This window comes from Anomalospiza imberbis, chromosome 1 (genome assembly GCF_031753505.1).
Source record: "Anomalospiza imberbis isolate Cuckoo-Finch-1a 21T00152 chromosome 1, ASM3175350v1, whole genome shotgun sequence".
In the NCBI taxonomy this organism is placed as follows: domain Eukaryota; kingdom Metazoa; phylum Chordata; class Aves; order Passeriformes; family Viduidae; genus Anomalospiza; species Anomalospiza imberbis.
Window position 1 is genome coordinate 23,647,236 of NC_089681.1, and position 12,614 is coordinate 23,659,849.

Genomic DNA, 12,614 nt, shown 5'->3' on the forward strand with positions numbered 1-12,614 from the left:
CGATCCCGACCCGCGAGTGGCACCTCGTGGAAGCGGGACACTGCAGGCACCAGACCTGCCTCGTGGGGTTTCTTTAAGAGAAGTCCTTTGTGGACGATCGCGGGTCTGTGTTCGCGCCCGTGGCTCTAAGTGTGCTCGCCCGCAGGTAATTCAGGATGGGCACGTTTTTAAGCGCTTCTCTGTACGCAGCACTCGGAAGGGAATTAGTAACATGTTTCAGTCTGAAGAGCTGCTGGTCAGCCTAGAGAAACTATGGCAGAAGGGATCCCTCCAGAAGCACTGTCAACGCAAGGAGCCCCTTCCGCCTTCTGTGCCAGAATTTTTTGTGTACACATCGAGTCATCCAGAGCAGTATTTTCCAAATCTAGCCGGCTGCTCGGCAGCTCACTTGATCCTCCAGGATTTCCAGCCGTCTATGGATGCTGTCAGAGGGGAAGGGTGGCTGGGAAGGTTCTGAAGAGCAAGAAGAGGCAAGAGGGTACAGCACCATTAACTTCGATGGTGTTGCTCTAATGCCAAAGTCTGCGCTGGAAAATGGCCCAATGGGCGCTTTTTTTTTTTTCCCAAGAAAATTTCGCTTACATGCTATATAGCAGTTTCATTTTTCAAATTTCACATTATTGAGCAATAACGTGGTTGGCTTTTCTGCAGATTAAAAATAGGTAGTGGGGCTTTCCAGTAGGAATCATGAAACTGCTGAACTTTCTGACTTTCAGCTGAATTTTCTATCCCAGCTTAGACAGGGACAGAGATAGGCAAGAGCCACGTCACTGAGCTGGGTTTCTCCTGCTGTGGAAGAGGAACACAGGAGAGGGAGCAGGACATGGAGGTCCGAGCACCCTACAGCATGACAATCTGGTCTTCCACGTCTCCCTCAAATCCATCCAGTGTGTCAGCCTGAGCTGCCCTGTAATTACTCCTAATGCACTGATTTATGTAAGGTGTGGGCCAAGCCGTTTAACATGAGTTTTTTGGAAACAGGTGCTTGTGGCTTAAGCCACGAATCTCAGATTGTGTGCAGCAGAGTGTATTTGGCCGGTGCTTCATGTGAAAAGAATTCAGGGACAGCCGACATTTAAATTGGCCACAGGTGTCTTCATTTTGTAACTGCCAGTTGCAGAGAGCTCTTCACACCGGAGGATCTTTTATGTATGGGCTGGACTGGTTCTTGTGAACCAAAAAGAAAATTGCTGTGAACCTTTCTCTTTGTGTTGTAAACTTCTGTAGATTTAACTTGTAGTCTAAATCAGTTTTCTTGGCACCAGTAGCAGCTTTGTGGGTAATTAACTTTTCTTTCATGCTTACAAATAATTTTATAACACCCAGTAGAGTTAAGATGCAGCAGAAAGTTGGATACAGGCAAAGTGAAGCAGTCCTAGTGTTTCTGCCTGTGTGTCTGTGTTTTAATTCTCTTCATGAAGTGCAAACTGACATTGTTTTCTGAAAGGTTTACAAAGTGTAACTAACAGCAGAGAGATGCTTTTTTCTACCATGGGTAGTCATGGAAAATCAGCACAAGACCTTAACTTGGGTTAAGAGAATAAGTAACCTGTTGTCTGGGGAAGGCTGGGAACTAAACATGACAGTGTTATCATGCAAAGCAACTTTAGTGCTGTGAAAGCCTACCATAATTTTTTTTTTTCTGTTAACTGCCTATATTTTCAGAATTCTTTTTTTACTCTGTTTAGCAAAAGGGGACAATAAATATGAAAACAGTTTGTTTGCAAATCCGCAAACACTTCTTCCTAAATATCTATAAAAAAGTAAACACTTGACCTAATTTTTAAGTAGTTTTGAAAAACTTGGCTAAATGCCAGTAATTCTTGCTTTGTGCTCACTATATAGAAATGTCATACAAATCATGTGTGTCATTTTCAATGGAGTTTTTTGTATTTATCTACCTTTGCTCTTACATGTCAAATTTGTATCTTAGTACTGCAGAAGCAATCTTGCAAAAAAATGGCTGTACAGAGAAGATGCATAGAAGGCAAAGGATGGGAGATCATGGGGTGTTCTACTGGAAGAAATAGACACTAATTTATTTTACTATTTCACATAGAGTGATTATTTATTTTTAATTTTAATTTAGCTGAAAGAAACTCCTTCCAAAGCATAGCGTAGTCTAAAATGACATTTATTTTTGCTCTCTAATTATCTCACTGTCAGTTGCGCCAGAGCTGTGCTTTAAGGGTGGAGGAAATATCTTCTTCAGAAAATATGAAATAGCAGTGATATGCTGCAGCAGATGTCTTATACTGTGCTTCCTGAATTGCCTTATGATTTTTGAATGGACAGTGTTTGCACACAGCTGTACCAAAGCTTGCATTTTCACTTCAGATCTTCACAGGGATCACATGAAAATTCAAGCAAATCTGTCTGGTGTTGAGCCAATGCAAATAGTTGTTTCAGTAAGGATTTTTACTTCATCATGTCAGTGAGACATTTACACTATTTATGAAAGCTTCCAATAATGGACTGTCTACAACCCCCTTGGCTTACAGGTTTCTCTCAAGCAATTTGAAAATTCTTGTGAAGCTTTCCTTTGTGCTGACATCGAAGTTCTGATGGAACCTTATTGAGGCTGTAGCTTTCTTTAACATATAAAAATGCTCCAAAATTTTCAGCACTGTTGAATGGGGTTATTTTTTTAGCAGTAGTAAAAAGTAGGTTTAAGAAACTTAAAAAGCAATATATAAAAAAATTATAAAAACTAGCATATATGTAGGCTCAGAGATTTACTGTGAGGCAAGATTAGCCTTTAAAGGTGTCTTGCCTTTAAAAGCTGGAGTTGGAGATTTTTGTCCTTTAGAGTTTCATGTACAATGAATTACCTACTGGTAGCCAACTGTAGTTTGCTTCATGGAAATCCACTTGTCTCTCCCACTAACTCTGTTTTTTTTTTTCAAATGCTCAAGCATCAGTTTTGCAATTGATAGAACTTGCAATCAGAACCTTGCAGTCTTTTCTGTGCTTGGGATAAAATAAGAATCTGTCCACTTCTTACAGAAGAGTAACAGCTGAGTTCTGTGTTACAAAATGAAATTACTAGAGATTTAATTATTAACATTATATATTCTTAGTCAGCAAAATTCAGTCATGTTATATTCAAATGGGACTTTAAATGCTTTGCTTTCAGTAACTTTAGAAAGTATTTCAAACAATGACAAGAAAATCTTTGTCCTTTGCTTCTTTATGAAATGAAATTCATTTTGAAGCAGCAGCATCTTGGTTTTTCTAGCTGATGGAAATGCAGAATACCTTCCCAGCTTTAGATTACTTCTTCTTTATCACCTGCAAAGGGAGACCAAACCCAGAAATTTAAAGCTATTTAAGGGGCAATTAAATGCTTTATTCTCAAATCTTGCCTTTTGTGAAAACGAGAATGGATATGCAGAATTGGTGATTTCTAAGTTATCCTGGTCTCAGCTTCTGCGCTGGAAGTTTGTTTGGCTCCACTGTGTTGTAACCACCCCTGTTGGTATGTCACAGCTTTTGGATGTGTCCTTCTGGGATGTTACTATCTTTTCTCAATGTTTTGTACATACACATTATCCTCTTTATTAATTTCATTTGCTGCCTTGTTGAATTGTGTAGGAGCCCTTTTTGACTTTTCTCACACTTTAGCTGTTACCGCTGTGTTTGTTATCCATGAAGTGTTTTGCTGAGGAGAGCAGAACTGTGTTGTTTAGGGATGGGGGTTATAATAGGCACTTTTCCATTATGATTTTTTTTCTTGTGTGATTTTTTTTTTTAATTGCAGAGACTTATTATTCTATGGTACACCAGGGACTGGAAAGACTCTGGTAGCTTGTGCAGTTGCTAATGAATGTAGCCAGGGCGATGGGGGAGTAATCTTTTTTATGAGAAATGGTGTCAACTGCCTGAGTGAATGGGTAGGAGAATGTGAAGGACAGTTTCATTTATTATTTAAGTAGGTAAGATTGAAACGTGCCACACATTCTGTCTGAGTTGCAACTAATTTTCTGTGGTCAAGAAGAAACTCTTTTTCAAGTTTTGTCAGGTCCTTCCACTGAAATGGGACTGTCAGTGTTTGCTTTTCCAGTGGGGTTTTGGGGGTCTGGAAATCTTGGGATGTATTGGGAAATATTTATAATGCAAACAAGAAAATTTTGCAAAGCACCATCCCCTTAAAAAAAAAAAAAAACCAAACTAACAGTTCCAGTGCTCTTGTAAACATAAAGTTTTTCATGTATTTTCCCTTTCAAACAAAGCTGTTTTCCTGATGTCAGTGTTCCTGTTTTCTTTGTAGGCCTACCAGATGTGACCTTCATTTGTTTTCCTGGATGAGATCAATGCTCTTGCTCCCATACGTGCCAGCAAAGACCAGGTCCATAGGTGGGACAAGTCTTGTCATCAAGACATGTCCCAAGACATGTCATCAAGAAGGTGCTTGATCTTTGTGAAAAGAAGACCACAACCTATTTAACTTGCTGTGACACCTTCATTGAACCTGAAAAGTAGAAATTCAGTGCTAGTGAATTTCAGATGATTTTTAAATGAGAATTGAAAGCAATTCACTAAGCTTGAAATTAGCCCAAGCTCTGTATTATCTTGTCTGCATTTAATGTCTCAAAATGAGTCTTTTGCAAATCAGCATCTTTTCATTAAAAACTTGTCCTTTTTGAGGGATCAGTGGAAATGGTTATGCGGTATTGTAAAATGCAGGCGAACCCAATGGGAAGAAATGATGATGTCCAACATCAGTTCAGAAGGCTGAATAATTTCTTTACTATAACTATGCTATAATACATTAATATACTATATAAAGGAAGATACTAAAACTACATACCTACTTTCTCTAACTACCATATCTGACTCACAACTCGTGACCCTGTTCTCCAGAGTCCAGACAGGTGGATCTGATTGGCCATCAGGCTCAAACAAGTCTCACCAGAAAACAATCAAGCAATCACCCCAGGTAAACAATTCTCTAAACACATTCCACATAGGAAAAACAAGGAGCAGAAATAGAAATTGTTTTCTCTTTCTTTCTCTCTGTGCACCTCTATGAAAAATCCTGAGAGAGAGAAATGTGCTGCCACAATGTGGAACTGAAGAAAATTTACTAAACCAGTGAATGAAAACCGGTGAATGGATTTTTTTCTGTTAGCTCAGTTGTTGGAACGCTTCTGGCACTAATGGAAGGCTTTGCCAGTGGAAAGGTTGTGGTAATCAGATCCCATTCTGGCGGAGCCATTTCAAGATGGAGGATGACACTCATGGAGGAGCACCCCCATTGCAATGGTTGCAATGCCTTGGTTTTGGGTCCATTCTTGCTTACATGCTCAAACTCTGCAGAAATTGCAGAAGCAATTTAATTGTCCCACACTCCTCAGTGCCTCCTGCTGCACACCCTATTCCTGCAGTGGTGCCATACAGGACTTCCTGCTGAGCCCCACTGTTGTGTCTTCCAGGAGCTCACCTGCAACTGCAAATTTTCTTCAACTTCTGGATTTCTCATTCCCACAATATCTTCCATAAAGATCTGCACTCAACCCAGCTTTCCCACACCAGCATTTTGTGTCTCTTGGGACTCAGTGCCTGCTCCAGAGGGCAAGCCTGGAGTAATAAGGGTGGTCTGAGTCAGGGGGTGTCCCTGCAGCCTCCTCATGGCTCCAGTCCCATCCTGTCATGTTCAGGCAGCACATGAGAGGACACTAGACTGAAACTAGCACTAGAAGCTGGAAATTAGATCAAGGTGCTCCAGCCCCAGCTGTCCCTGGACAGGGACAATTCCTGTCCTCCCTGTCCACAAGAAGAGACAGTGCATGGTGTTAAAAAGCCACTATGGAATGGTCCAGGAGAGACTGAAGGCAACCAGGGAGACACAAGGTGACATAGGAACTTCTCCAAGGATTTTGATTCCAGCTCAGGGACCCTGGAATCCCATGCTACATCCCAACCTACTGCCATTCCCCCCATATACAAACCCCTTTGGGGACCATACCCAGACAAGCTCATCCCAGCACCCTGTGCCTGCTGAGCCAGCATTCCTGAGACCTCCCCACTCAACCAGCACTGTTCCACCACTGTGTCCCTACCTTAATCAGTAAATGCTGGACTGATGCCAGAGGGATGTGTGTTTCCTGGGTGTCCCCATGCACTGGCTATGTGTCCCTTGGTGTCGAGTCCTTTCAGAACACACCCATGTCTTGATGGGTTTGTGTCTCCTATGGATCTGCATGTCCAAAATCAGCACATATCTCCAGGGATGGAAGGCCTGATGAATGAGAAATTGAGTAACTTTTTAATCATTTGTCATTCTGTAAAGTGACAAGATGTCACCTGTTGATCATCTTTCTCTTTTTCTTTGCTCTTCTTTTGTTTTTTTCCCCATGTTTGTGGTTTTAGCTCTTTTCCAGTTCTCTTCCATTTCCAATGCTTTGCTGTCTGTGCTGCTGCTGCTCCTTTTTCTTTCTCTTTTTCTTGCTGCCTCGACTCTCCAGCACAGGCACTGCTACTCTGCTTTCCAGCTTGATTCTCCAAAGGCTGAGGCTACATTTATCTGCACACACAAAATAAATTACATTAATTCAAACAGTCACCTTTTCCCCATTTTTTTTCCTCCCAAATTTGGTCTGGGTTCTTTTTCTGCCTCTGCATATGCTTACACCAAAACTTCTTTCAGCTGCTGACATAATGCCTGACAACACGTGAAAGGTTCTGCTTGAAGGCAGGACAGCTGCTGCTTTCTGAATGTAGAACACACCAGAAGGGTCAGTCTGCTTCCACTCCCTTCTAGTCCATGGCCTACCAGACCTATTGATGGATTTCAACTGGTGTATACTGGCCTCTACTGGTACCTGACACCCATTTTTAATGTTTATTGTCCAAATCTGCGTGCTCACTGACTGCACTGTGTGTAACTGAGGATGACTCTGACTGATCAGAATACTGACAACAGAAATGTTATAGAAGCTCAAGAGGAAGACTTCAGCATTTGTGTGTCTTTTCTATTCCCAATCTGCAGATTTGCTCACTGAGAAGTCCCTTTATCTTTTCAGCAGGGAGGGATGTTCCTTGGATTGGAGGAAACACTGTTTCATTACCTGTCAATAATTAGAATCATTGTTGATAAATTAGTTTTTAGCCAAACTAAGGAAGTGAACATGGGTGAACATGATCTGGAATTGAGAGCATGAAGTTCAGTAGTGCCAGAAATGTTCAACATGATCTGGAATTGAGAGCATGAAGTTCAGTAGTGCCAGAAATGTTCAACAGTGCCAGAAGTTTCTGGTGCACAACAATACTGTCTCGTTGGGGATTTCACTGGTGTTACCTTTGAACATGTTGAGCTGGCTGGATCTGATGTTTCAACCAGTCTCTTTTCCACTCTCTAGAACAGTGAAGAGTCACCAATCTCCAGGTTAAAGAATAAACCACATTTCAGAGCAGTCCAAATTAAACTAAACACTGACATTTTTGAAGGCTAAATCTCTCTCTGTAGCCATACCACCAGAAGAAGGAGGCAACAATTTGCTTTCTGCAGATGGTCACTAGATGTAAGAAAGTAGGTCAGACTAGAAAAAAATAATTTTTTGACAGCTAGAAACGAACTTTCCTTGCTGTTACTGTTGTTGGCTTGAACCTGCAGGTTCACTTGCAGGAAAATATTGTGTGCTCACAACACCTCACCAGGTTGTTGGTTGAGGATCCTTGGAAAATCATGCAGAGACAACTGACAGTGGCATCTCTGCCTCACCTCTGCAGCTCAAACACCTTCTCATCTACTGCCACTTAAATGGAGGCTTTTTGGATTTCTAACCCTCCCCTGCCTGTCTTCAGAACACCTTTGCTTAAAGAAATGGTCCAAGTCCAATGGGTTCATATTTTCATTACCTCAGCCACTAACTTCTCTCTGGGTGAAGTTACTGGTTAGGAGAGAAGTTAGGAATTCAAGCCAGTAAATGGTATAAAATCATCAAGAGGAGACTACTGTGAGAGGGTGGAAGATGGGATGTATTTATTACTTGCTAAAACGGCAGACATTTAAAAAATGAATTTATCATTCATGTTACTTGCATTTAGTTTATAGTCCTATAAAAGTATTATTACCATAGAGGTTACAGGTAGGGCTGGCTCCTATGCTTCAAAGGCTCTAGGAATTCATGATCTCTCTCAATGCCATCTACATATTTTTTGGGGGAAGAAGCCCATCAGGACTCAGAACCAAGAAAAAAAGATGTCCTTTATCTGTGTTGGTAACTACAAGCCTGACAGCAGGCTCAGCAGGGAGCAGCAACTGAAGGGGCCTGGATCTGACCTAAGCAGAAAATGTAAAGGAACTTTTCAGCTAACATATTTGATACATCTAAAGATTGGAAATAAAGACCATCACTCCAAGCAAAAAGTTCATGGTAGAACTGTAGTAACATTATTATTTCAGCCAATGGAAACATTCAGTCTTCTTTTCTCAGTTAATCAGTTACCAGCCAATGCAATTGAGTACACTAATAAGTCCTATGGTTATATAAAATACATTAATGATGTTTAAATTATCATATAGCCAATCTGTAAGTAACTTCTAAGTAAATTCTGCTAAATTCCTTTTCCCTGATATGGGAGAAAGTGAGAAAAACACATATTTTGAGAGGAAATCTCTTCAATTGGTGTTTAATACTTCATGCAGCTCAAAGGACATGGGATGGGTTTTAATTATCAGTTCTTCCAGACAACTGCAGTCATATAAAGGTGTCCAGGAGACAAGCACTGATGCATTTTTCTGGCCACATGTGTGCACTGTCTCACACACACTGAACACCACAATTCTTGCAGCATGCAATATTCTCAAGACATCACAGCACATGCATTATTCTCTAAGTATCACCATTTATACAGATTATATTCATGTAAGGGCACCAGATCTAGTCATTAAACAACTAGGTTTTAGTAAAAAATAATAAGAATAAAAAAACAAAGAACATCCCAAAGAATATTTCCATGAAGGAAATATTGTGAAACAAACACGGGATTTTTACTACTTTTGTGATTTTTGCCTTGTAGGTAAACCCTACAAGGTAAAACATTACAAAGCACACAGAATTAGCTAAAACTAAACACAAAAACCAAACAGACAAGCTTCTGTGCTTCTAAGTAATCAAAAACAGCTAGTGTGAAAGAAAGGACAAAGTTAGCAGTTCAGATGAGTAAAGAAAGCATAAATAACTCAAACCTTTCTTTGCATGCAGCCACTTGAAAACTTTGAAAACACCACAGCATGCCAAAAGCAAGGGCTTGTGACTTAAAACTGCATTTGTTTTGGTTTTTTGTTTTATTTTTCTGATGTTTTGTTTTCCACTGAATTGCACTGGTTTTCTAATAGGAGTGTTTGATTTGTTTGCTATTACTGCAAGAAATTATATCAATTTATGATCAGAGTCCCAAAATGGTTTCAGGAACAAGTCAAGCTAGTCTGACTGCAAAGACAAAGCACCAAAAAACCCTAATATTCCTGTTTAACAAGTCCAAAAAGATACACTGTTCTGCAGGTCTGGTGTCAATTGTTTCCAATTACTTTATTTCTACGATGTATGTCTCAAAGTGAGATTCTGAACTTCAATTGAACAGAACTGTCACTGTGTTTCCATTATGCCGTAGCCAAGTGCAGAAAAATAAACCAAACTATGTGGATTTTTTCATTATTACTTTGTCCCATCCTTCACCATGAATTTGCATAGTCTGCTGATAGCAGAGAGCCAGACGTGCGCCAAGAGCCTGACTCAACTGTCACATCTTGTCAGACATCAACACGATTTCTATTGGGTGCCAAATTTCCTGAAAGGCATTTAGGACTTAGTAAGAAGAACATCATTACGGTATAGGAGGAGATGAGTGTCTGACATGGGCAGTTGGTGAGTCTGTTGGAAAACATGAGCAAAACCACCGTGGGGCAAAAAGGAAGATAGAGGATGGACATGCTTTCTTTCTCTAGAGTAAACCAGTATGAATATTTTATGTTACTGTGCAAGAAGTGCAGATTTAAACTGAAAGAGTGCAGGTCCAGGTTAACGCTGGCCCTAAATGAGTCTTCAGAGGATAAAGGAGAAATGCCATTCAGAGGCTGAGGAAAAGAAAGTAAATAAACAAGGGAGGAAAAAAGGCAGAAGAGATGTCTGTGCTTTGATATGGGTGGCATTAGAAGGAAGAGAAAAATTGCTTTCAAGTATTTTCTTATTGTTTCATGCAGTTAAATGAGATTTCTATCCCAGAAAAATGAGAAGGGCATGACTCCAGCAGTCTTGTGCAAGTGTGACAAAGTCTAGTTCTCACCTGAAAGCCAGATAACAGTCACATTCACAACTTAATGACAGTATTAATTTTTTCCCCTCTTTTCCCTCAGATATACCTTACCTTGCCTAGACCAAAGTTAGGTACCCACTCCCATGATGGAATCACCCATGGAAGCAATTCTAGAAGAATATTTTCTGCAGCAACAGGCAGTACTGTAGCATATTACAAATGCAAATGGATGGCAACTGCCTCTGAGAAATAAAAGCTGACTGCAGTGCATGCTCAAATGCATGTAAAAACAGTTTAATCACCAACCCCTCCACTTCTTGCACATCTCATTGCAAGTTTCTCTGCACCTCAGGTGTCAAATCCAACCTGGGGCCCTCAGGCATGTAGGGAAGTGACAGAGAGTAATGATGCTCAACAGATTCCTAAAACACCTGAGTGAGGTAGCAGCACTATCAGGATGTATTAAACTATTTTACAGTACCTGTAATTAACAGTCTTTTTTTTTTTCATCAATCTTAGCATCCAGTGAAAGATTGTATGTTGCCAGGGGGAAAATTCCTTGGAAAAGAAGATGAACATAGTTCCTTTTTTCCAACTCAGTAGGCTGGGTACCCTGAGGGCTGCTGGTCTTACTGTTAAAGACTGTGGCATTAAGTACCTCTGCTTTTTCCTCATCACATGTTATAGATGAGTTTTGGAGGCTGGTCACTGAACTAATTTTGAAATTAAGGGGTTTTTTGTTTTTTTCATGAAACACTAAGTTTTTATGAAAGGCTTTGCTGCAATAATTTTTTCAAAGGCTATTGAGCTCAAATTGTCCAAAAGAAAAGAGTATGGGAGGAGAGTTTTTGCTGTGAAAGCTGGTTTGTTGTTTTTTTGTTTTTTTGTTTTTTTTTTCCTGAGTGCTACTTCGTGGTTACCTGCTGTTAGCTGAGTCAGGAGAATTACAGAATAAACTTGCCTCAACGAGTCAGAATTTTCTTCTTAGCTCAATATAAATGGTTCAGATAACTGTGTTCATCCTTCTTTTCCCAGGAAAATTCAGTTTGCATCCTCCCTCTATATTCATGTGAAAGAACATTAAAATGTCAAAGACAACTGAAAAATGCATCAAAAAATGAAAGAAAGTGATTCTTGTGGCTAAGTCTCCTTCCGCAAATAAGAGTATCACATCTCCTAAACAGTCATACCCAAGCAAGGAGAGGGAAATGTCGGATTGAGCTCAAACTTCTGAAGATGCAGGTTCAAACAGCAAGTGAAAGTCAAACTGGACCTTTAGCTCCTCTTGTCTTCCCAAGGACAGTTACAGTATTTATTAGGTTTTTGCTTTCTTGAATCCATTGTTACTTCTGTTGTGTCTCTCCCAAATCAGCAGTTTCTTGCATAATGCTGCTGCCCCTCTCGTTATGTTGGCCAAACTCATGTTTTTCAGCAGCTGCTGGTTTTTTTTACTCTGTAGTTTGCTTTTCAAACAGTACCTAATTGAAAAACAACCTCTTGGCTTTCATTTCTTCTATGAGTAGCTTCCCAGTAATAAACAGTGTAAGGTAAAAAATTTGTATTTCAAGCAGTGTGGACCCAGAGTCACATGTGAAAGAGAATAATTATGTCCTGAAGTTTGCAATGCAAAATGTTTTTCCTAACCTAATTACTTGGAGTTCTACCGTACAGTGCTGTAATGGCAACATGACATTTTTCCCTAGTGCAATGGTTTTTTTTGTATCCAAGTTTCTCATTTTTATGGAGCTGTGACTTTTGCCAGAAAGTAAAAGTCAAGCATTTCCTAGTGAAAAAATGGTAACAGTTCTCTTTGTTTTTTCAGACATACCTATTCCAGATATGGGATACTTCACTGATACTGTATTCCAAATAAAGAGAAATACTGACTGAAGGCATTTGTGTACTGCAGATTTTCAGGTAGACCCTATGGCTCATGCAAGATATTCTCAGGTGGAAGGAGAATCACGAGTATGTGATGGGAAAGCAAAGAAAATTTACACATGGGGAGCACTTTTTGGATTACCCTCAGCTTAGAGAAAGTCTGATTTCAATTTTGTTAATACTAAAGTGGAACATTTTCTTGATACTTGTACCATTGCAAATTCAGTTGGTTGTTAACCAATGCCTATTCAAATAATTATGGGAGGGATATTTAGCTTGTGAAATAATTCAACCTGTAATGGACTATGACTTGTTTCCACAGCTGGTGTAGACTGTTCCTCTTGCTTTTAGTAAACTAAATTTTAGGAGACTAATTTCTCTCCTAATTTTTAATGTAAAAGGGCTCTTTATGTTTTAATATAGCCCACTGACAACCTCATAATAATGTTGGTTATTAATGTCTTAGCAGTTTT

General features: G+C 39.8%; 2 long non-coding RNA genes across 2 annotated transcripts; one reads left to right on the forward strand and one right to left on the reverse strand.

Moving 5' to 3' along the window:
• Positions 1–65: 65 nt before the first annotated feature.
• LOC137470815 (uncharacterized) lies at positions 66–2,086 on the forward strand. The gene is made up of 2 exons (XR_010997257.1): positions 66–909; positions 1,934–2,086. It is a non-coding gene; the product is annotated as an uncharacterized lncRNA (long non-coding RNA).
• A 4,273-nt stretch (positions 2,087–6,359) lies between these two features.
• LOC137470857 (uncharacterized) lies at positions 6,360–10,760 on the reverse strand. Its single transcript, XR_010997275.1, has 2 exons — positions 10,372–10,760; positions 6,360–6,526 (listed from the first exon to the last, which is right to left on the reverse strand). It is a non-coding gene; the product is annotated as an uncharacterized lncRNA (long non-coding RNA).
• Between the last annotated feature and the right edge of the window lie 1,854 nt (positions 10,761–12,614).